The 21,035-nt window shown below is 38.1% G+C and overlaps 1 protein-coding gene and 9 non-coding genes across 11 annotated transcripts in view; 3 read left to right on the top strand and 7 right to left on the bottom strand.

The window, feature by feature from the left end:
- LOC111584428 (nuclear receptor ROR-alpha A-like) overlaps window positions 1–21,035 on the top strand; it is a 153,376-nt gene that overhangs the window by 28,374 nt on the left and 103,967 nt on the right. The gene's annotated exons all lie outside the window — the stretch shown is intronic.
- Window positions 4,532–4,613, top strand: trnas-gcu (transfer RNA serine (anticodon GCU)). The gene has a single exon. It is a non-coding gene; the product is annotated as a tRNA-Ser (tRNA).
- trnas-gcu (transfer RNA serine (anticodon GCU)) lies at window positions 5,784–5,865 on the bottom strand. Its single transcript has one exon. It is a non-coding gene; the product is annotated as a tRNA-Ser (tRNA).
- Window positions 6,622–6,703, bottom strand: trnas-gcu (transfer RNA serine (anticodon GCU)). The gene has a single exon. It is a non-coding gene; the product is annotated as a tRNA-Ser (tRNA).
- On the bottom strand, window positions 7,449–7,530 carry trnas-gcu (transfer RNA serine (anticodon GCU)). The gene has a single exon. It is a non-coding gene; the product is annotated as a tRNA-Ser (tRNA).
- Window positions 8,287–8,368, bottom strand: trnas-gcu (transfer RNA serine (anticodon GCU)). The gene has a single exon. It is a non-coding gene; the product is annotated as a tRNA-Ser (tRNA).
- Window positions 9,114–9,195, bottom strand: trnas-gcu (transfer RNA serine (anticodon GCU)). The gene has a single exon. It is a non-coding gene; the product is annotated as a tRNA-Ser (tRNA).
- Window positions 9,616–9,697, bottom strand: trnas-acu (transfer RNA serine (anticodon ACU)). The gene has a single exon. It is a non-coding gene; the product is annotated as a tRNA-Ser (tRNA).
- trnas-gcu (transfer RNA serine (anticodon GCU)) lies at window positions 13,132–13,213 on the top strand. The gene has a single exon. It is a non-coding gene; the product is annotated as a tRNA-Ser (tRNA).
- trnas-gcu (transfer RNA serine (anticodon GCU)) lies at window positions 14,034–14,115 on the bottom strand. Its single transcript has one exon. It is a non-coding gene; the product is annotated as a tRNA-Ser (tRNA).

The following is a 21,035-nucleotide window of genomic DNA, read 5'->3' as shown; positions in this document are numbered from 1 at the left end:
AGATTTAAAAAACATACAAAAAAGAATTGAAGCACTAGAAAATATCCTGAGTCTACTGCCAAAGACACTGGATCCTACCTCCTACTGCAACTATCATTTACCTGCCTGGTTAATGTTAAACTCCACCCTTCGTTTTTATGTGCTCATTTCTGATCCAAATTTTATCAGTCAGAATTGATGGACTTTCCCTTTAAATGTAAACTGTGTTTAGTCCAGGTATATTGTGTTGCGAATGTATAAATTGTGTCATTAAATGTAATTAACCATTTAAATGGTTTATAAATAACCAGGGTGATTGTGTCATCCTCCACATTTATTAACCTGTAAATGACAGAGCAGTGACAAAGAGACACTTTAATATCAGAGCGTTTCCCTCCTCGAACTCACCAGTGCTTCTGTATGAATCAGTTACAGAGTTAAAGCGACAGGCTGATCTCACCTGAGACGACTGTCTGTTTGATTTATATCGCTGCACACACCTTCAGAGAAAGAGAGAGCTGAGGGCAAGAAGTAAGACGCCTCCACACCGATCCCTGTGCGTCCAGCAGCTCCCATCAGGCCACAGTTAGTCCATTTGTTAGTGCACAGCTGCACATGTCCACAGAATTTATGAATCTGTTTCACCTCGAAGAATTACATGTTCCTTTACAGGTTAAGAAAGTTCTAATGCTTCTTAATCTGTTTAACAACATTTCTATTCAGGAGCAAATATTCCTTAAATGTTCTAAACAAGTAGGGATGTAAACGATTCATTTCATTGATTAAAAATACATTAACTAGTAGGACAGAGGAAAATGTATTGTACAATGAGGTCCATGAATATTTGGGATTTTTGACTCTGTACACCACCACAATGGATTTGAAATGAAACAATCCAGGTGTGCTTTAAGTGCAGACTTTCAGCTTTAATTTGAGGGTATTTGCATCCAAATCAGGTGAACGGTGGAGAAATTACAATGCATTTTAGTAGAGGCCTGGCAGAGCATCGCCAGGGAAAACCCAGCGTCTGGAGATGTCTGTGGATTCGAGAAGAATTTGCAACCAAATATTTAAAGTGACAATTTTCTTTATGATTGTTAGTTTGCCCAATTACTTTTGGTCCCTTAAAAAGGTGGGGGGCACATATAAAATGTCTTGTAATTCCTACATTGTTCTCCTGATTTAGATGTAAATATTCTCAAATTAAAGCTGAAAATCTGCACTTGAAGCACATCCGGATTGTTTCATTTCAGATCCATTGTGGTGATGTCCTGAAAATTGTCCAAATATATATGGACCTGACTGCAGATTTGCTGTAGTACCTGGTTGTGTCGCCGGGTAAAGCCTCTTATTGTTTAATGAGACTGAGTTACAGATGTGTTTGCTGAGCGTCCATAAATGAGCACCCCTCACTGCTGTCTAACTGCAGTTAGCATGATTTGTTTGTGATGTCTTCTCGCTGTCCAGATTAGCTAGCTACCTGAGGCTTATGCTAGTGCTAAGCTACAATTTATGTATTTTTAATTGCTTTCAAAATTATTTTTTGGACATTTTTAGCCTTTATTATTGAGGATAGTATATAGAGAGATAGGAAACATGGGGAGAAGAGTGGGGGAAAGACATGCAGCAAAATGGCAGCGGGTCAAACTCGAACCCATGACCACAGCATGGGGACTATAGCTCCTGTTTATGGCTCACCAGCTCAACCTGTCGACTTACCCGAGTACCCTAAGCCACACTTTTTAAACACTAGCAGAGCCCGAAAGCTGCTAATGTTCAGGAGCAGCTGTATCTGATTACACTCATCCACCAACATTCAGACTAAAGCAATGAAGTGTATCAGTGACGCCCTGCTCTGAGTACAAATACATTTTAGAGGAGGATGTAAATACTCAGATTTCCTGGACTGATAAAGTTCGACAGTATTTGTTGACGTCTTTCCAGTTGAGCAGCTGTTTGCAGCAGCTGGTTAAACATTTACTCCTTCACTTAGATCAACTGTGAAGATTATTTTCCCATCAAACAATTGGAAAGAGATTAATAACAATACAGGCTATTATTGTGGAGGACTGCAGATTGTTTGCTGTGTTGTAACATTTGAGCAATTACTGAACAGTAATTTTAAAATAAAGTCATTTGGGGGTTTTTGCAGTTTAATTTATAGTTTAATAGTCAAGAGTTTACTTTATCTGTTCTTTAAAATTCTCTGTAAATGAGTCGATACATGGTGCAGCCCTATTTATAACATCTATCAAAGTGTTAAAATGCTAAAAGTCAGGTGCAGTAATGTTCAGCCCAGTGCAGGTTGTTGTCACCACACCAGTTTGCACTTTTATAACCAGAAAATATGTTCACGTTGTTTATTTGTTGTTAAAATTACATGAAATAAAGTTTCCAGTATAAAAGAGAGAATTTCTTTTGCAACATGCGTATTTATGTGATGTAATCCATTCATCAGAATTGAATCAAACCAAAAGAAATTGATTTTAGACTGCGAATCGATATCAGCGCTGATATCCAGCCGCTGCAGCGATGCATTGTAAATCCACTGAACCTCCTCGGCATCGTTTCATCTCTTTTCTGGACTGTAGAGACTTCCAATCACTGGCAGCCGGCAGCTCTTTAAAATGTAAAACTAAACCGCTCAGCTGAGATCAAAGCAGGTGTTTCCTGACAGACTGATCTGATGTCAGTCTGCAGCGCCAAACAAGCTGCTGCTGCTGGAGTTTTGATGCCTCATCACGCTGTTGACGTCTCTTCTGCAGACTCGAGTAAACCGTCTGCAGCCGCTGACGACAACACATCACCGCAACCTCGTCTTTATGGGAGCCGTCACTGCACTCTGACACCATAGCTCACTGGAAAGTCACGTAAAAATCCCTGTGTGATCATGTGGTGCTGTTTAACCACTCAGACTTCCTACTGTTGTGGAGCAAAAACGTGTCCATAGCTTCTGAACCATCCAGACTACAAGCACGATTGAGGTCTTGCCAGAAAGAAAGCCTCTTAAAACCTCGAGGTGGGACTTGGAAATAAAATGACCAGATCTGAAACACATCAACATCAGGTGTCATAATGAGCAATGCTTTATAGTCAGGGGTATTAAATTGTTGTTTTGGGCATTAGTGTGGTATGGAAAGGGTTAAAAGTGGTGAAGTGTAGGTGTTTTCGAAGGATGTGTGAAGGGATTTGAAGGTTATGACAGAATTTGATGGAGCTTCAAAGGACTTCATGGCTTTGAAAAGGTTTTAAAGTGGGTTGACGGGTTTTGGAGGGCTACAAAACACAAAAAAGGTGTTACTGTCTCCTAAGTTGCAAAACTTTTGAGCTTTGAGAAGGATGAGGTTTGTTACAGCCAGCCTTTTAACCTCTTACAAGATCATGACGATCACGCAGATTAACAGAAGTGATGCTTTTTTCCCCTATCGTAAAAAAGTAAATTCTGTCACTTTGCCTCCTCCTTCAACAAATCTTCATCATTATTACTGCATAATGATGTTCTAAAGGGTGTTGAAAGGTTTGTGGGTGGTTTTCAAAGTCTTTTCTGAGACAAGACAGACACATAGTTTCCTCAAAAACCCCGCACAGCAGCAGGGAGCCCTTCCAGTTTAAAACTGAAATATGAAAATAGACAAATTTTGTATCTGTGCAGCAGCTACGGAGCTCTTTGCCTTGTTTTCCCGAAGTGTTGCTTCTCCTGCTGTGAGGCCGATGCGGTGACACTAACGCACAGCGTGGCCTCCTGCCTGCTCTCTGAGCTTCAGGCCAAAACAGCTCACATCACTTTGATCTGACTCCGCCGTGTCTCAGCCAATCAGAAGCCTGACAGCCACCGGCTTCGACCAATCATTGTCTCCTGCTGGGAGACAGCAGAGCGAGACTGTGCAGGAGGGAGAATAGATGCTCTATGCTGCCATATGTATGTGGATGCCCCTGTTTACATACGTCTTTTTTTGTCTCTTATTTGCATTTGTTGTAACGGTTTTCAAGATTCTTTGCAAGAATTTTGTCCCATCATCTTGGTGAATTTACCTCAGTTCTGATAAGGATTCATCTTGATGTCTTCATGCAATCACAGACCGACTCCATGATGTGAAGGTTATTTATGAGCTGGACACATTCTGAATGTGTCTTTCAATTTTTCAGTTTAAAATACCGCAAAGATGGTTTATTTCACCAGGACTGTACAGCCCTTGGTTTTAGTCCTGTTCTAAACAGGCTGTTTCAGCAACTATCGCTTTAAATACAGCTGAGCTGCTGCTGTGCCCACTCCCTTTAAGAGGAAGACTCTCTGCATCAGTGATTGACAGCATGGAGAAAAACAATTAAACGCACAACAGTTGACATTTGTGAATGAGTTTGGGACGAGTACTTGGTATCACTTCTAAATTCCCCTCTGAATGACCATTGTACACTTGTTTGTGATTCTTTAAACCAGTCACAGTCGTACTGGGTGGAGCTAAGCAAAGATGCAGCTTTGGTGTGCCCTCAAAATAATGACAAACACTATTTTGGTGGAACACTTGCACACAGGATGCTAAGCGTTGCGACAGACGAGGTGGCCGAGTGGTTAAGGTGATGGACTGCTAATCCATTGTGCTCCGCACACGTGGGTTCGAATCCCATCCTCGTCGAGTTAGAAGCTTTTCAATGGTTGAGGGATTCTGATTGGAAGGTCAGCAGGATTCAAGTCTTTCTGACTGAAGAACAAAGCGTCACTCAGCGAGTCTCCTAAAGACCAGCACCAAAGGAAGGACTGTGCTGGAATTACCTTCCATGATTATGAGAAACCAGGAAAAACACTGGTCTAGACAAGTATGATCAGTTTGATGTTGGGGACTTGTATTGCCTTCTATGTTGTCATTGCCGAATGGGGCTCAATGCCACACAGTAAGGCAGGGTGTTAGCAAAATTAGAGTTTAATCTAAACATCTTGTGATCCGAGAAGGATGGGATTCAAACCGACGCGTGCAGAGCACAATGAATTAGCAGTCCATCACCTTAACCACTCGGCCACCTCGTCTGCTGTGAAGTACACCTCCCTCTCTGCAAATGTTCCACCAACACAATTCCCTCTCACTGTTTTGAGTCCACACCAGAGCTGCATCCTTATCTTAGCTCCACCCGATACAAATGATTGGTATAAAGACACAAAAAGTGGGTTGGGGTTTTGAGGAACTGTTCAGAAGGTTGGTGTTTATGAGACATGCAGGAACATGCTGATTTTAGAACACTTTGGTTTCAGTCGCCTGTTCTCTTGTTATTACATCACCTGCAGTTCTACAATCTGTTGTTTGACTTGGAACAAGTCACTCGCTCAGATTCTAGAACCCAGAGCACTTTAATCGGATTTGAGTCTCTTGTTCTGGTTCTAGGTTGTATAACAGTGACTCTAGAATTATTGTTTGACATTGTGGAATGTTTCCCGTCACATTTTCAGATTTGATTTTATGAATACATCCTTCGACCAATATGCATTTGGTTTTTGTCAAAGTCAGACTTATTTTTATGTCTCTTGTTTTTGAAGTCGACACACTGTCTAAGATCAGTTTATAACTTTCTAATGTGTGGAATTACTCATCTCAAATAGTGTTAGGTATGCCTGTAATTTCTTTTTTTCCAGAGATGAGTAACTTCCCACCATGCTGTTATTTGTATGCTTTTATAGATATAAATTTTACTGTTGTTAAACTCTTCACTAGCTCCATGTTCCAGTGATGTAACATTCACAGTGGATAAACTTTTAATTTTGTTTCACATCAGCTAAATCAGTAGCCACCACTACTCCTATAAAGCTTACACACCGACGAGGATGGGATTCGAACCCACGCGTGCAGAGCACAATGGATTAGCAGTCCATCGCCTTAACCACTCGGCCACCTCGTCTGTTGTGACGTTTACCAGCCTGTGTGCTAATGTTCTACCCAAAACAATCTCACGTTTGTTCCAGATATTTTGTCCTGATTCTTCCATCATTGCTCTGGATTTGTGGTTTTTATCCTAGAACTCGTGCTGTTAACATGTTTCTAGAAAACATGCAGGAACATGTTGATTTTAGAACACTTTGGTTTCAGTCGCCTGTTCTGTTGTTATTACATCACCTGCAGTTCTACAGTCTGTTGTTTGACTTGGAACAAGTCACTCGCTCAGATTCTAGAACCCAGAGCACTTTAATCAGATTTGAGTCTCTTGTTCTGGTTCTAGATTCTAGAACACTGACTCTAGAATCGCTGTTTGACATCGTGGAACGTTTCCCATCACACTTTATGATTAGATTTTATGAATACATCCTTTGCATAACTCTGACCAATATGCATTTAGTTTTTGTCAAAGACAAACTTATTTTTATGTCTCTTCCTTTTGAAGTCGACACACTAAGATCAGTTTAGAACTTTCTAATGTGTGGAATAACTTGTCTCAAATGATGTTAGGTATGCCTGTAATTTCTATTTTTCGGAGATGAATAACTCCCCACCATGCTGTCATTGACATGTTTTAAAAGCCATCTATTTTTACAAAGAATGTCAAACTCCTTACTAGCTTCACGTTTCAGTGATCTGATATCTGCACTGGATAAAGTTTTATTTTTGTTTCACATCAGCTAAATTAGGAGCTATCACTACTCTTCCGAAACTTGCATTTCAACGAGGATGGGATTCGAACCCACGCGTGCAGAGCACAATGGATTAGCAGTCCATCGCCTTAACCACTCGGCCACCTCATCTATTGTGACACCTACCAGCCTGTGTGCTAATGTTCTACTAAAACAATCTCACATTTGTTCCAGATATTTTGTCCTGATTCTTCCATCATTGCTCTGTGATTTGTGGTTTTTATTGTAGAACTCGTCCTGTTAACGTGTTTCTAGAAAACATGCAGGAATGTGCTGATTTTAGGACACTTTGGCTTCAGTCGCCTGTTCTGTTGTTATTACATCATCTGCAGTTCCACAATCTTGTTTGACTTGGAACAAGTCACTCGCTCAGATTCTAGAACCCAGAGCACTTTAATCGGATTTGAGTCTCTTGTTCTGGTTCTAGGTTGTATAACAGTGACTCTAGAATTATTGTTTGACATTGTGGAATGTTTCCCGTCACATTTTCAGATTTGATTTTATGAATACATCCTTCGACCAATATGCATTTGGTTTTTGTCAAAGTCAGACTTATTTTTATGTCTCTTGTTTTTGAAGTCGACACACTGTCTATGATCAGTTTATAACTTTCTAATGTGTGGAATTACTCATCTCAAATAGTGTTAGGTATGCCTGTAATTTCTTTTTTTCCAGAGATGAGTAACTTCCCACCATGCTGTTATTTGTATGCTTTTATAGATATAAATTTTACTGTTGTTAAACTCTTCACTAGCTCCATGTTCCAGTGATGTAACATTCACAGTGGATAAACTTTTAATTTTGTTTCACATCAGCTAAATCAGTAGCCACCACTACTCCTATAAAGCTTACACACCGACGAGGATGGGATTCGAACCCACGCGTGCAGAGCACAATGGATTAGCAGTCCATCGCCTTAACCACTCGGCCACCTCGTCTGTTGTGACGTTTACCAGCCTGTGTGCTAATGTTCTACCCAAAACAATCTCACGTTTGTTCCAGATATTTTGTCCTGATTCTTCCATCATTGCTCTGGATTTGTGGTTTTTATCCTAGAACTCGTGCTGTTAACATGTTTCTAGAAAACATGCAGGAACATGTTGATTTTAGAACACTTTGGTTTCAGTCGCCTGTTCTGTTGTTATTACATCACCTGCAGTTCTACAGTCTGTTGTTTGACTTGGAACAAGTCACTCGCTCAGATTCTAGAACCCAGAGCACTTTAATCAGATTTGAGTCTCTTGTTCTGGTTCTAGATTCTAGAACACTGACTCTAGAATCGCTGTTTGACATCGTGGAACGTTTCCCATCACACTTTATGATTAGATTTTATGAATACATCCTTTGCATAACTCTGACCAATATGCATTTAGTTTTTGTCAAAGACAAACTTATTTTTATGTCTCTTCCTTTTGAAGTCGACACACTAAGATCAGTTTAGAACTTTCTAATGTGTGGAATAACTTGTCTCAAATGATGTTAGGTATGCCTGTAATTTCTATTTTTCGGAGATGAATAACTCCCCACCATGCTGTCATTGACATGTTTTTAAAGCCATCTATTTTTACAAAGAATGTCAAACTCCTTACTAGCTTCACGTTTCAGTGATCTGACATCTGCACTGGATAAAGTTTTATTTTTGTTTCACATCAGCTAAATTAGGAGCTATCACTACTCTTCCGAAACTTGCATTTCGACGAGGATGGGATTCGAACCCACGCGTGCAGAGCACGATGGATTAGCAGTCCATCGCCTTAACCACTCGGCCACCTCATCTATTGTGACACCTACCAGCCTGTGTGCTAATGTTCTACTAAAACAATCTCACATTTGTTCCAGATATTTTGTCCTGATTCTTCCATCATTGCTCTGTGATTTGTGGTTTTTATTGTAGAACTCGTCCTGTTAACGTGTTTCTAGAAAACATGCAGGAATGTGCTGATTTTAGGACACTTTGGCTTCAGTCGCCTGTTCTGTTGTTATTACATCATCTGCAGTTCCACAATCTTGTTTGACTTGGAACAAGTCACTCGCTCAGATTCTAGAACCCAGAGCACTTTAATCGGATTTGAGTCTCTTGTTCTGGTTCTAGGTTGTATAACAGTGACTCTAGAATTATTGTTTGACATTGTGGAATGTTTCCCGTCACATTTTCAGATTTGATTTTATGAATACATCCTTCGACCAATATGCATTTGGTTTTTGTCAAAGTCAGACTTATTTTTATGTCTCTTGTTTTTGAAGTCGACACACTGTCTAAGATCAGTTTATAACTTTCTAATGTGTGGAATTACTCATCTCAAATAGTGTTAGGTATGCCTGTAATTTCTTTTTTTCCAGAGATGAGTAACTTCCCACCATGCTGTTATTTGTATGCTTTTATAGATATAAATTTTACTGTTGTTAAACTCTTCACTAGCTCCATGTTCCAGTGATGTAACATTCACAGTGGATAAACTTTTAATTTTGTTTCACATCAGCTAAATCAGTAGCCACCACTACTCCTATAAAGCTTACACACCGACGAAGATGGGATTCGAACCCACGCGTGCAGAGCACAATGGATTAGCAGTCCATCGCCTTAACCACTCGGCCACCTCGTCTGTTGTAATGCCTACCATCCTACGTGCTAATGTTCTACTAAAACAATCTCACATTTGTTCCAGATATTTTGTCCTGATTCTTCCATCATTGCTCTGTGATTTGTGGTTTTTATTGTAGAACTCGTCCTGTTAACGTGTTTCTAGAAAACATGCAGGAATGTGCTGATTTTTGGACACTTTGGCTTCAGTCGCTTGTTCTGTTGTTATTACATCATCTGCAGTTCCACAATCTTGTTTGACGTGGAACAAGTCACTCGCTCAGATTCTAGAACCCAGAGCACTTACCCCATGCTGTCATTTCCATATTTTTAAAGCTCCTGATTCGCTCCATGTTCCAGTGATCCAACATTGACACTGGTCGAAATTTTAATTTACAGCAGCTAAATTAGGAGCCACCACACTCCTATAAAGCTTACACACCAACAAAGATGGGATTCGAACCCACGTGTGCAGAGCACAATGGATTAGTAGTCCATCGCCTTAACCACTCGGCCACCTCGTCTGTAATAATGCTCACCAGCCTGTGTGCTAATGTTCCACCAAAACAATTCCCCATCTCTGTTTTGACAGCAAACTGCAGCTGCATCTTTGCTTTGCTCCTTTTAGCTCCCACCCTATATTGTATGCCCAAAAACAAGCCAGAAAGTTTCCCCCCATAACACAATGATAATAAATGGTTTGGCTATGCGAGACTAAATGGTATAACTTAAATAGCACCTTTTAACCCAAGCTAGATTCTACAAAGGGCTTCACAATGTGTTTCTCATGCATCAATTCACACTGAAGCCCTAATGGCTGCAGAATTTGCCACCCACTGGAGCATCCTGAGGTTTAGTGGCTTGCCTATGGACTCGTTGTCACATGGATCAAGCCTCCAACCTTTTGATAAATGGAAACCCACTCTACGACCTGATCCACAAATGCTCTGGTGGTGGTACTATAATCTCTATCCCATACGGCCAAATAGTTGAAGGTTAAACTCTCTGAATGACCATTATACATAGACATACTGCTGAATTCTCACTACAGCTGTTGTTTATAACTGCAAAGTCATCTGACAAACTCACCAAACACGAGTTAAAAAGTCTGTACTTTAGCAGTGCAGAGCTGCAACTTCAAAATGGCTCTGAAGTGACTGTTGGTTAACGTGGTCTTAATCAGCTGTGTTCTGCTGTCTGACAACAGAAACAGAAAATAAGTAGATGAGAACAACTTTATTGGTAATTTGGCTGTATTCAGATACAGTTTATGTGAGCACAGAGCACAGGAGAGAAGGAAACAGATGTAAACACTGTCTGAAGTTGAGTTGCGCTGATGTACAGTAGGAAACTTGGATGCACAGTAATCCAACGAGTCCTTCTTTATTGGTTTAAAGTCGATCTTAAAGTTTCTACCATCTCTCAATATCTTTAGTGTTACAGTTTCCACAGAGTTATGACCTGTGGGCATAGGCTCAAAGCTAATGCTAACAGTAGCCACACTAGCTGGACAACATGCTAACATTTTTCCTATTGTTGGGGTGACGTTGCCATCAAAAATCAACGCTGGGAGTGCAGTTTCTCAGTTGCTAGGAGTACATGAAGATTCTTGTGTTCATTCTTACAGCCAACAGCAGAACATCTGGGGAGCTTTGCTTGTGGCTGAGACATTTTAGAGTTAGCAGAAGCAGCTCTAGAAAGTAAAGCTGGTGGACTGGGAGGCAGCTGCTCTTTCTGAATGGAAGTCGTGAGGGGGTCGGATTATACAAAATTTGAGCTGTTGGTTCCTGGTTGTATGTCGTACAATTCTGACTGATTTGTAAAGCTGGGAGGCTATCTAGTTGTAGGGGGCTCATTGAATAGCAGGTGTGAATGTCTTTATATCATAGCAGCTTTTAGTTTCCAGTTCAAATTTATAGGAATCAGAAAACACGATAAAAATGTACTGTCACCATATGGAACCTTTACAGAAGAAGAAATTGCTCTTAATCTTTTTCATTGGTACCTTTGAATACTAACTGAGCACTGAAGCACCTGAGAGAAGTTAATTTCTTCTGTTGGAGCTCTAGCACATTGGTCGAGTCCTCGGCGGTCACTTTGCTCACCTTGATCACCGTTTCGGCCGTCTTATCCTCTGAAAGTGGGGCGATGTTTGAGCAGCTGGTGATCGATGAGGAGGTTTCTCCCATCTTTTACGGCTGGTATTCTTAGACTGACCTGACACACACACTGCGCTGTGTTTGGATAATAATTTTTCTGAAGGAGGTCGGCGTGTCTGTTTTGCTCTGTCGTGATGGATCAACTTTTGATGCTTTATTTTGTCTTCAGTAACTTTGAGCAAAGTTAACTGAAGTTGAAGTTAAAATGATGTTTCACTTTGCTGCAGGAATTCCTGTTTTTTTTTTTTATTTCATCTTCATCTCTCTTGTTCACCTTCAGGAACTCGGCAGCGTCTCATAATGATTCACTTTTGTTTCCCAGACGAGATATTTAGGGAGAAAACCCGGCATGCAGACTCAAAGTGACTGACAGCACAAAGAGAAAACAGGCTGGGTGTTTTTTTAAAGGACAGCAGGGAACTTTTGTCCTCAGGTGACAGAACTTTGCAGAATATTAAAGAATATTAAAAGCATTTAGTTTTGTAAAAGACAAACTTATTTTTATGTGTCTGCTTTCTGATGTTGACAGACTGTCTAAGATCAGTTTATAGCTCTCTAATGTGTTGAATTGTTAAATGTCTTTAATTTATTTTTTCCAGAGATAGATCATTTAACATGTCATAAAATCACTAATTTTAGTCTTTTCAAAGAATGTCAAACTTCTGATTCACTCTTGTTTCAGTGATTTAACATCCACATTGAATGAAGCAGAAGCAGTTTCAGGTTTCTTTTTTTTTCTTTTTTACAGTTTTAGAGCAGGGGTCCTAAACTGAGTAGGTCCAACTCAAAGTCCATTCTAAGATGGCTTTCTCTGCCTACTCAAGGTCCGACTTTTCCTGAAGACTTGCCTTCTTATAGGTTTCGTTAATAGTTATGTGAGTAACTAATACTCTGTTAAAAAAATCCTTTAAAAAAATACTGAAAATCTGATAGCACAGGTGCCAAAAAATATACGTTGAAAAACAGTAGAATACTGTATTGTTCAAAAATTGTGAAAATAACAGAAAATATCGTTAGATAATGCTGATTAATTAAAATACAATTAGATTTAAATACAGTGAAAACAATTTCGACAATTGACACTTTCCATGTAGACGACATGTACTGTTTGGGCCTGTATTTATTTCATTTTTTTTTACAGTTAACATTTAAATTATCATCTTTTTTATGAGATTTTACTTAATGTCTGTTATTTAGCAGAACAAAGGAAATCTATAAGAGTTGAAAAAATATTTGCCATTGTTCCGTCCTTAATATACATAAGATTTTATTTACAATAAGGACAAATATAATAAAGACCTGTTAATGCAGGAACCTGAGCAGATCTTGCAGCCAAGCACATCCACAGAACCTTAAACGATACAGGTAGCATACTAATCACCTTAACCATACCTTAGTGTTATCCTAATGTTACATTAGCTTCCCCTGATAACTATAAGGCTAATCAAGTCTACGTCCTAAAATGCACATTGATTACTATTTGTGTTATCTACAATGACTAAATTCATTTTTATGAACTAATTTTATATTCTCTATTGATCCTGCAAGGGGAAATTCCAATGAAGGTAGGGTTAGCCTTGGTGTAAGGTACTATGTAAGTTTTACCATTTAGTCTTCCTTAGCCAAACCATTCACAATCATTTTGCTATGGGGGGAAAACTTTCTGCCTTCTTTTTGTCTCTTTATCAGTTATATCGGGTGGAGCTAAGTTAAGGATGCAGCTCTGGTGTGGACTCAAAACAGTGAGAGGGAATTGTGTTGGTGGAACATTTGCACAGAGGGAGGTGTACTTCACAGCAGACGAGGTGGCCGAGTGGTTAAGGTGATGGACTGCTAATCTGTTGTGCTCTGCACGCCTGGGTTCGAATCCCATTCTTGTCGTATTACACGATGTTTAGATTAAACTCAATTTTGGCTAAGACCTGGCCTTACTGTGTGGCATTGAGCTCCAAGCTGCAATGACAAAATAGAAGGCAAGGGTTAGGGTTAGGTCCCCAATATCAAACTGATCGTACTTGTCTAGACCAGTGTTTTTCCAGGGTTCCCATAATCATGGAAGGCAATTCCAGCACAGTCCTTCCTTTGGTGTTGGTCTTTGGGTGATCCACTGAGTGACGCTTTGTCCTTCTGTAAGAAAGACTTGAATCCTGCTGACCTTCCATTCAGTATCCTTCAACCACTGAAAAACTTGTACCTTGGACCCATGTGTGCAGAGCACAATGGATTAGCAGTCCATCGCCTTAACCACTCGGCCACCTCGTCTGTTACAACTGTTGCCTTCTTGTGTGCAAATGTTCCACCAAAACAATTCCCTGTCACTATATTTAGGACACACCAAAGCTGCATCTTTTGCTTAGCTCTGCCAAATATTACTGTGATGGTTTAAAGAATCACAAACAAGCTAGAGAGTTTTCCTCCAAAACACAATGACAATGAGTAATAAAATTTACACTGCACCTTACACTAAGTTGTTTTCTTAATCAAGCAGTTTTAATGGTGTTGCTCTTTGGGTGATGTGCTGAGTGACACTTTGTCCTTCAGTAAGAAAGACTTGAATTCTGCTGACCTTCGAATCAGTATCCCTCAACCACTGAAATTTTTTGTCTGCTGTCAAAAGCCTGACAAGCTCCATCATCCACACTGGACAAAATTTTACAGCGGCAAAATTAAAGCCACCACTACTCCTAGAAAGCATACACACCGACGAGGATGGGATTCGAACCCACGTGTGCAGAGCACAATGGATTAGTAGTCCATCGCCTTAACCACTCGGCCACCTCGTCTGTTATATGGGACATCTCCCTGTCTATGAATGCACCGGGGCTGCATTCTTCACTTCACGCTACCCAGTATGATTGTGTTGATTTAAATAAACAACAACCAGCCAGAGAGTTTCTCCTCTCATAGCAGAAAGATAATGAATGGTTTCTCAAAGTGAGACTAAATGGTAAAACTTATACAGAGCCTTTTCAACCTTAGGTAAGTTCTACAAAGTGCTTTACAGTATGTTTCTCATTCATCTGTTCACACACCAATTGTGGCAGAGCTGCAATGGAAGGCGGTTGCCAACCTTTGGGAGCAACTTGGGGTTTAGTGTTTTGCCTAAGGATATTTGGAGCATGGATTAAACCACCAACCTTTTGATTAATAGACCACTCACTCTACTACCTAAGCCATGACCGCTGTAGTGGGAAAAAAAAGGTGAACCAGCAACAATAACAGCTTAGAAAACTCAGAAAAAAGGTCACAATCCATTGTTTTTTAGTACATTTATAGATCTATTGGAGTTTGAGACAAAGCAGATCCAAGCAGTATTTTTACAGAATGGTGATGAGACCATTTTGTCTGATTAAAAGGCAACACCACTGAAACTACCTGATTATCCAAGAACTGTTGTAATATCTAACATGAATGACTAAACCAACCTAGACCTGATGGCACCATTATTCTGTAGCCACTACATTGTGCAATTAATTCAAACTGACAGATTCAAACAAAAGACTTGTCTAGTGCCATTTTGAGCTGTTCAATAAGGAAGCAATCAGCAGTCAGACAGAAGCTAGAAGGGTGTAAAAAGAAAGATGTTTGATTCAACATTAACTTATGAGCTACAACTTTTTCAAGAACCCTAAACGATACAGGTAGCATACTAATCACCTTAACCTTATCTTAACGTTATCCCTAAAGTAACACTAGCTTCACCTGATAATTAGGAATCTAATTAAGTCTACGTCTTAAAATGCACATTATTGATTTCTATTAGATTTTTGTCCCCGGAAGATGCATAAGTTTCCCACAGTGTGACTCTGCCGACAGATTTATGTCCCCACAATATGAGTAACACCAGCACTTATACAAACACACACACACGCACTCTCTGTCCAGTGTGTGTGTTATCTCTTAGCCACATGTGTGAGTAGGAGGCTGGCATTTCCAAACCCATTTAAATTCCAATATCAGGACTTATCATTCACACTGCAGTCTGACAGCTGTTTTTCTATATGTTTTTTTATTATTATTATTTACAGAAACTGTAATTAGAACCCAGTTGTTTGGTCACGTCAGAAAAATTCACGGCGTGTCATCACACCATCAAAGTGTGTGTTGGTGGTATATAGGGAGGTTTAGATTAATAAACATTTTTTTCCTCCCAAGTATAAAATGTGCAGATGGTTTTTTTTTTCAAAATAAAAGCGTGTCCTCGTTAATATTCTCGGAGTCACCTCTCCTCCGTCACCTCTCCCTCCTGCACAAATTAAACTCAGATTGGCTGCTCGCTCCCTGCTTGGAGGAGTAAATTAACTTGTGGAAATTGAATTTTTTAGGTCTGTATGATTTCTGTCCGATCAGTTGGTGATTGGTGCGCAGCGTGGAGGGGAAGGGTTAGCTGGAGCCGTACAGCACCTGGAGAATCATTTACTTTTTGACCTGCCCACTGTCACGACGACTTCTGGTTATATTGAACGATTAAAAATTTAAATGTCATTGAAGTTTGGGTTTTTTTGAGCAGTCATATCTGTTTATTTGAGTTTACTTCACCTTAATCGTTTTGACACGACCGACCACAGTCCTCTCCAGTGGATTTCATCTAAGTACATTTACTCAAGTACAGTTGTGAGATTCTTGTGGATCATGAAGTATTTTTACTCCACTACACTAATACAACAGATTTAAATAAACAGATAGATATAAGATAAAACTTTACTGAGCCCTCACAAGAGAAATTTAACTGAGTTGAATTGAATCTTAACTTTTACTTTAAATATGTTTAAATAATGTGATGCTCTTTTTCTTTTTACCCAAACAACTAACAGTGTGTACAAGCAGAATTGAAACAAATAGTTTATAAATTAATTTGTAAGCTGAAAAAAAGAACTATTTTGACATTTGAAGCTTCTTAAATGCGAGATTTGCTGCATTTCCTTGTAATTCTTTAAGTAATGTTAATTAATTGGTAATAATTTAGCAGTTTGGACCTTTAACCCTGATGGTATTTCTCTGTTTTCTTTATTCCAACGTCAAACTATAATTTAATTAATAGCTTAATTAATCAGCAAATTGATCTTTTATGAAAATAATATTTAATTGCAGTCCTATACAACATAATAACTGCATCTATGTCATCTAAAACAATTAAGTGCTGCTTTTTTTAGTAATGTAGTAACTTTTATTCGTTCCTCTCTAAATAAAAAGATTCCTACTTGCTTACTTCTCTGCTTATGAAGTTTCCTGCTACATTACTCTTCTCTCTCTTGGTATTTAGGAAGGTTCTTCTCTGTTTTCTTTTCCATTAGAATGATTTAGGAAACTTTTAAAAGTTCATGTATATGGCAACATTTTGGATCAGATGCCACAAAGTTCTTCACAATGAAAGATGAAAGAAAGACGAAGCAAACAGAGACACAGTATAAAAATAATAAGTCACTGCTCAAATTCAAGGAGAAGGTTCTGAAGTTTAGGAGCCACCATTTCAAAGGAGCAGACTACACCTTCAGCCAATGCAGCTGGATCTAAAGACCTCAGAGACCTGCTGCTGACGTCAGGGTTCGGTAGATCTTTAATAAGAATCCCGGATTAAATTTGAGTTTTATTGGGAGCCAACGTACAGAGTTTAGGACTGAGCAGCTGCATTAAGGGCCATTTTTAGTATGAAAATGATCATATTTGTTATTTAAATGTCACCCGCTGCCATTTTGTGAAGTTTAACGTACCCCAAAACTCTCCAAATGGCTAAAAAATGTAGAAGTTACTGAGTACTGTAATTAAAATAGAGGCAGCATTGTTGTGGCTCTTTTCTGCTGCATCAGATTTGTGTTGCAGTTGGCAGTTTTTAGAACAGATTCAATAACATCAGTGGCACTGAGTCATTGTTATGAGGCTGTTTATGAGGCTCTGATTTAGAATTTTGATGAGGCGGATGTAAAAATGTAAAATGTTTTGCTACAGTTTTTCAGATTTCACAGATGCAGAAAAAGAGACTTTATAAAGAGAAGCGCTATTTCTAAACTCTCCTAAGTTTCTCTCACAACATTGTTTATTTTGCTAACCTAGTTACTGACTGAATGTAGACGTTTTTTAGGCAAACATTTAAAAGAATGGCTCATTCAAAGTCTTTTAAGCACCTGAGGGAGGACACTGAGAGATGACCAATAGGCTTTGCATTTAAACAGTCATGTACACTGTAAAAAAAAAAAACAAACAAACATAAAAAGGACAAAAAGAAAAGACAATCCAGCAGTAAAGGTGCCAGAAAAAAAAAATTGTTAAAAAAAATTGTGGAACACTGTAACATTCAAAAACTGTAAAGCTGGTGAAAATAACAGCAAATATCTGTTGTTGTTATTTTTTAAAAAAACAAGCAGAATTAAATACAGCAAAGCAATGTAATTGTATGTTCACACACTGTAAAATAAAAAAGTACTATTTGTAAAGATCCAGATTTTTTTATGTGGACATTGTTAAGTTTTCGCCTGTTTTTTTTAAAGGTCAACATATAAATTGATATGTTGATTTCTCAGATTTTTTTTTGAAATTTACCAAAACAGGGAAGATCTGTAAAATAACAGTTGAAAAATTGTTTTACATTTTCCAGACTTTAGGTTGCATCATTTTTCTTTCAAATAATGGCAAATACCTGCAAAATAACAAAATTTTTTGCTGATTTAAAGGCAGTAATAATTGTCAGATTTTATGATCGGACCTTGTAGAAGATCAAATAAGTACTTAAATAAATATTTCTAAACAATCCAGATTTTTGATGTGGACAATATTGACAGTTTTGGTCTGTTTACAGCAAAAAAGCAGAGAGTCTTACCACGTAGACCAGATAATTGGTTCTAATAGACAGACAAAAGTAAGAAATACTCCAAAGAAATTGAATAAATAGGTAATCAAAAGTAACAAATATATGTAATAAGTGTTAAATTAGTGCATATTTTTTCTTTAATTTTGCTGGTTACTATCTGTCATTTTACAAAACATGGGAAATCTGAAATAAAAATAAATTGTTATCAAAAATTACAGTTCAGACCTGTTTTTTACGGTACTGGTGAGATGCTTAATTGGATAAGACACATCTTAATAACTTGGGAGGAAGCTTCTGTCTTCCTTTCTTTGAAATTGAATTTTTTCCAGCCTCGCTTCCTACTGTGAACACCTTCTTCTGTCTTCCTCTTCTCCTTATTAGAACATAAATCTTCATTCCTCCTTGTTCGCTTACTAGAAAGCCTCCTTCCCTCCTCACTAATGGGAAGTTTCTAATAAGACTCCTCTGCTCGTGTTGGCTCTTTAAAACTGGATTATGTGGAAAACACACACACAGGTGGTGTTTGAACACACTCCCTCGTATTTCAGTCTGAATTTGGAGAGCGCGTTGCGTAACGACCTGCAGGGTTATATCACCGCTCCTCCAATTTTTAATGAGGAATCCATTTTCTCTGACATTATGCTCATCGCTGTGTGATTTCTGCACTGAATCCACCTCTGCAGGTCCTTCAAAAGTTTAGATTTGACAGCGTGTGCGTGTAGGATTTTCATTATTTCAAGAACAGACTTTATATTTCCATTTCTGCACAGATGATAGGAATTTGGTTTTTCATCACAAACAGTAACAACCGTGGGACATAAAACAAGAAAGTTAAAAGGAGGAATAATAAATAATTAAAGGAAGCCTCCTTGTAGGAAGTCATCAGTAGCAGAAACCAGCTGAGACGTAGAGTAAATTGGGGGTGAGAAGCCTGAGGAAAAATAGTCAGTTTTAATGTCAGGCCTTTTCTTGCGTGAAAGTGACCCTACTAATATTTTAGTAATACTGAAATAATTTTCTGATCTGGGAAAACCAAAAGAAGTGGTTTTGAGGTCAAAAATCATAATATTCTCTGACAGTACAAAATACGCTTCGGTGTTATTTTTAGTCGAATATTCCTATACAGACTTTTATTTATTGTTAGCTTGACAGCAATGTGGACAGTTATCCATTTATTTGAACAAAAAAAAAAAACTTTCTCTGTAATATGTGGAAATGTAAGAGTAGGACTTTTAAAGGAAGACTTCCAGACTCTTCAAAATTTTAACCTTGCTAATGTTGTATTTATAGTAAATTATGTACACTATTATCTAATACAGCAGCAGGAAAGCTAACCAGCAGTAAAAGTGTATTATTGTCTGTCTTGACACTAACTACCTGACTTTATGTTAAGCTAATAATGTTATGCTATATTAGCTTTCTGTAGCACTAGCTAGATAGCTTGCTACTGTGGGCTAAATATCGCTGCTGTTTTGACATTTTTTATTAAAATATCATTGATAATTAAGTAAAGTCCTACAAGCCTATCCAATGCAGATTAATTGGCAATAATCAAACTAATCTAAAATAAATCTAAATATATTATTATCTGTCTGAAAGGCCAACTAGCTCACTTTGTATTAATGCTGCCCTCTATTAGCTTGCTGCAGCGCTAGCTAACTAGCTTGAATTATTTGCTACTTTCAGCTAAACATCCACACTGTTTTGCTAATATGTTTTATGTCGTGAATTTAAATATCAGTTATGACAAAGTAAAATCACCGCTTTTGTCCTACAGGCCCCTCAGTTTCAAATTAATTGGCAATAATCAAACTGTTAAATAAAAAATCTAAATATGTTATTATCTGTCTGAAAGGCTAACTAGCCGACTTTAGGTTAAACTAATAACATTATGCTATATTAGCTTTCTGTAGCACTAGCTAGATTGCTTTCTACTGTTGGCTAAGTACCACTGCTGCTTTGACATTTTTTACGTCATCAATTTAAATGTTACTGATATTTATAATGATGAAACCATTTAAAATAGACATTGAAGATGATTTCCATGTGTTATCTGTTTCAAACATGCACTCCTTCCTGTTAAATTGTATTTAGTTATTGGCTCATTTAAACAAAATGCTTGGTTGTGACATTACAAAAGGGACATCAGGTGTAGTTTAACAACAGGAAATATCGAGCCACATTTTTATAATTTCCACTATAATATGTGTCACAGAGACCAGAAACAGACAAGGTTTAAAGGAAATATAAATCAGCAAAAAAGACCAACTTGAATCACAGCTGCTCAGACTCACCAACTCCTACTACTGCACAGTGCACTGAGGCAGAAACGACTCCTTTACGTTATGTAATATAATATTTTGTGCTCAAAATGTCTACTTTTCATCTCAATTTCTGCCTTTTTGTCCAATGAAACATGCAAAATCGTGTATTAACTTTTCAAATCGTCATTTTCAAGTAATATTAACTATAAATTTGGTAAAACAAAACAAATTACAGGTTGCTCTTAAAGTATTTCTTGATTTTATATGTCTATACATAAGTCAAAAGTCAAGTCAAAGTCAGCTTTATTGTCACTTCTTCAATATGTACATGACATACCAAGGATTGAAATTAAATTACCACGTGGAAGATAAAAAATGTAATAGAAATTTAGAAATATAATGTACAAAAAAAGATTTTAAAAGGCAAAAACTAAGGAATTTAAGAACTAGAAAGCAAAAATCTGGTAAACTAAGAACAATGGAAGCAAAACTGGAACTAACCACCAACTAAGAACTAAGAAAAGCGGAACTGAGTGAAATGTAACATAAAGTGGCAGATATAATGCAGAATATTCAAAACAGTGCAAATGACTAACAACAATCCAAGTAGTTCAAATGTGCTTGACAGCAGGAT

This window comes from Amphiprion ocellaris, chromosome 1 (assembly GCF_022539595.1).
Source record: "Amphiprion ocellaris isolate individual 3 ecotype Okinawa chromosome 1, ASM2253959v1, whole genome shotgun sequence".
Classification (NCBI taxonomy): domain Eukaryota; kingdom Metazoa; phylum Chordata; class Actinopteri; family Pomacentridae; genus Amphiprion; species Amphiprion ocellaris.
This window is presented reverse-complemented; position numbering and strand designations above follow the sequence as displayed.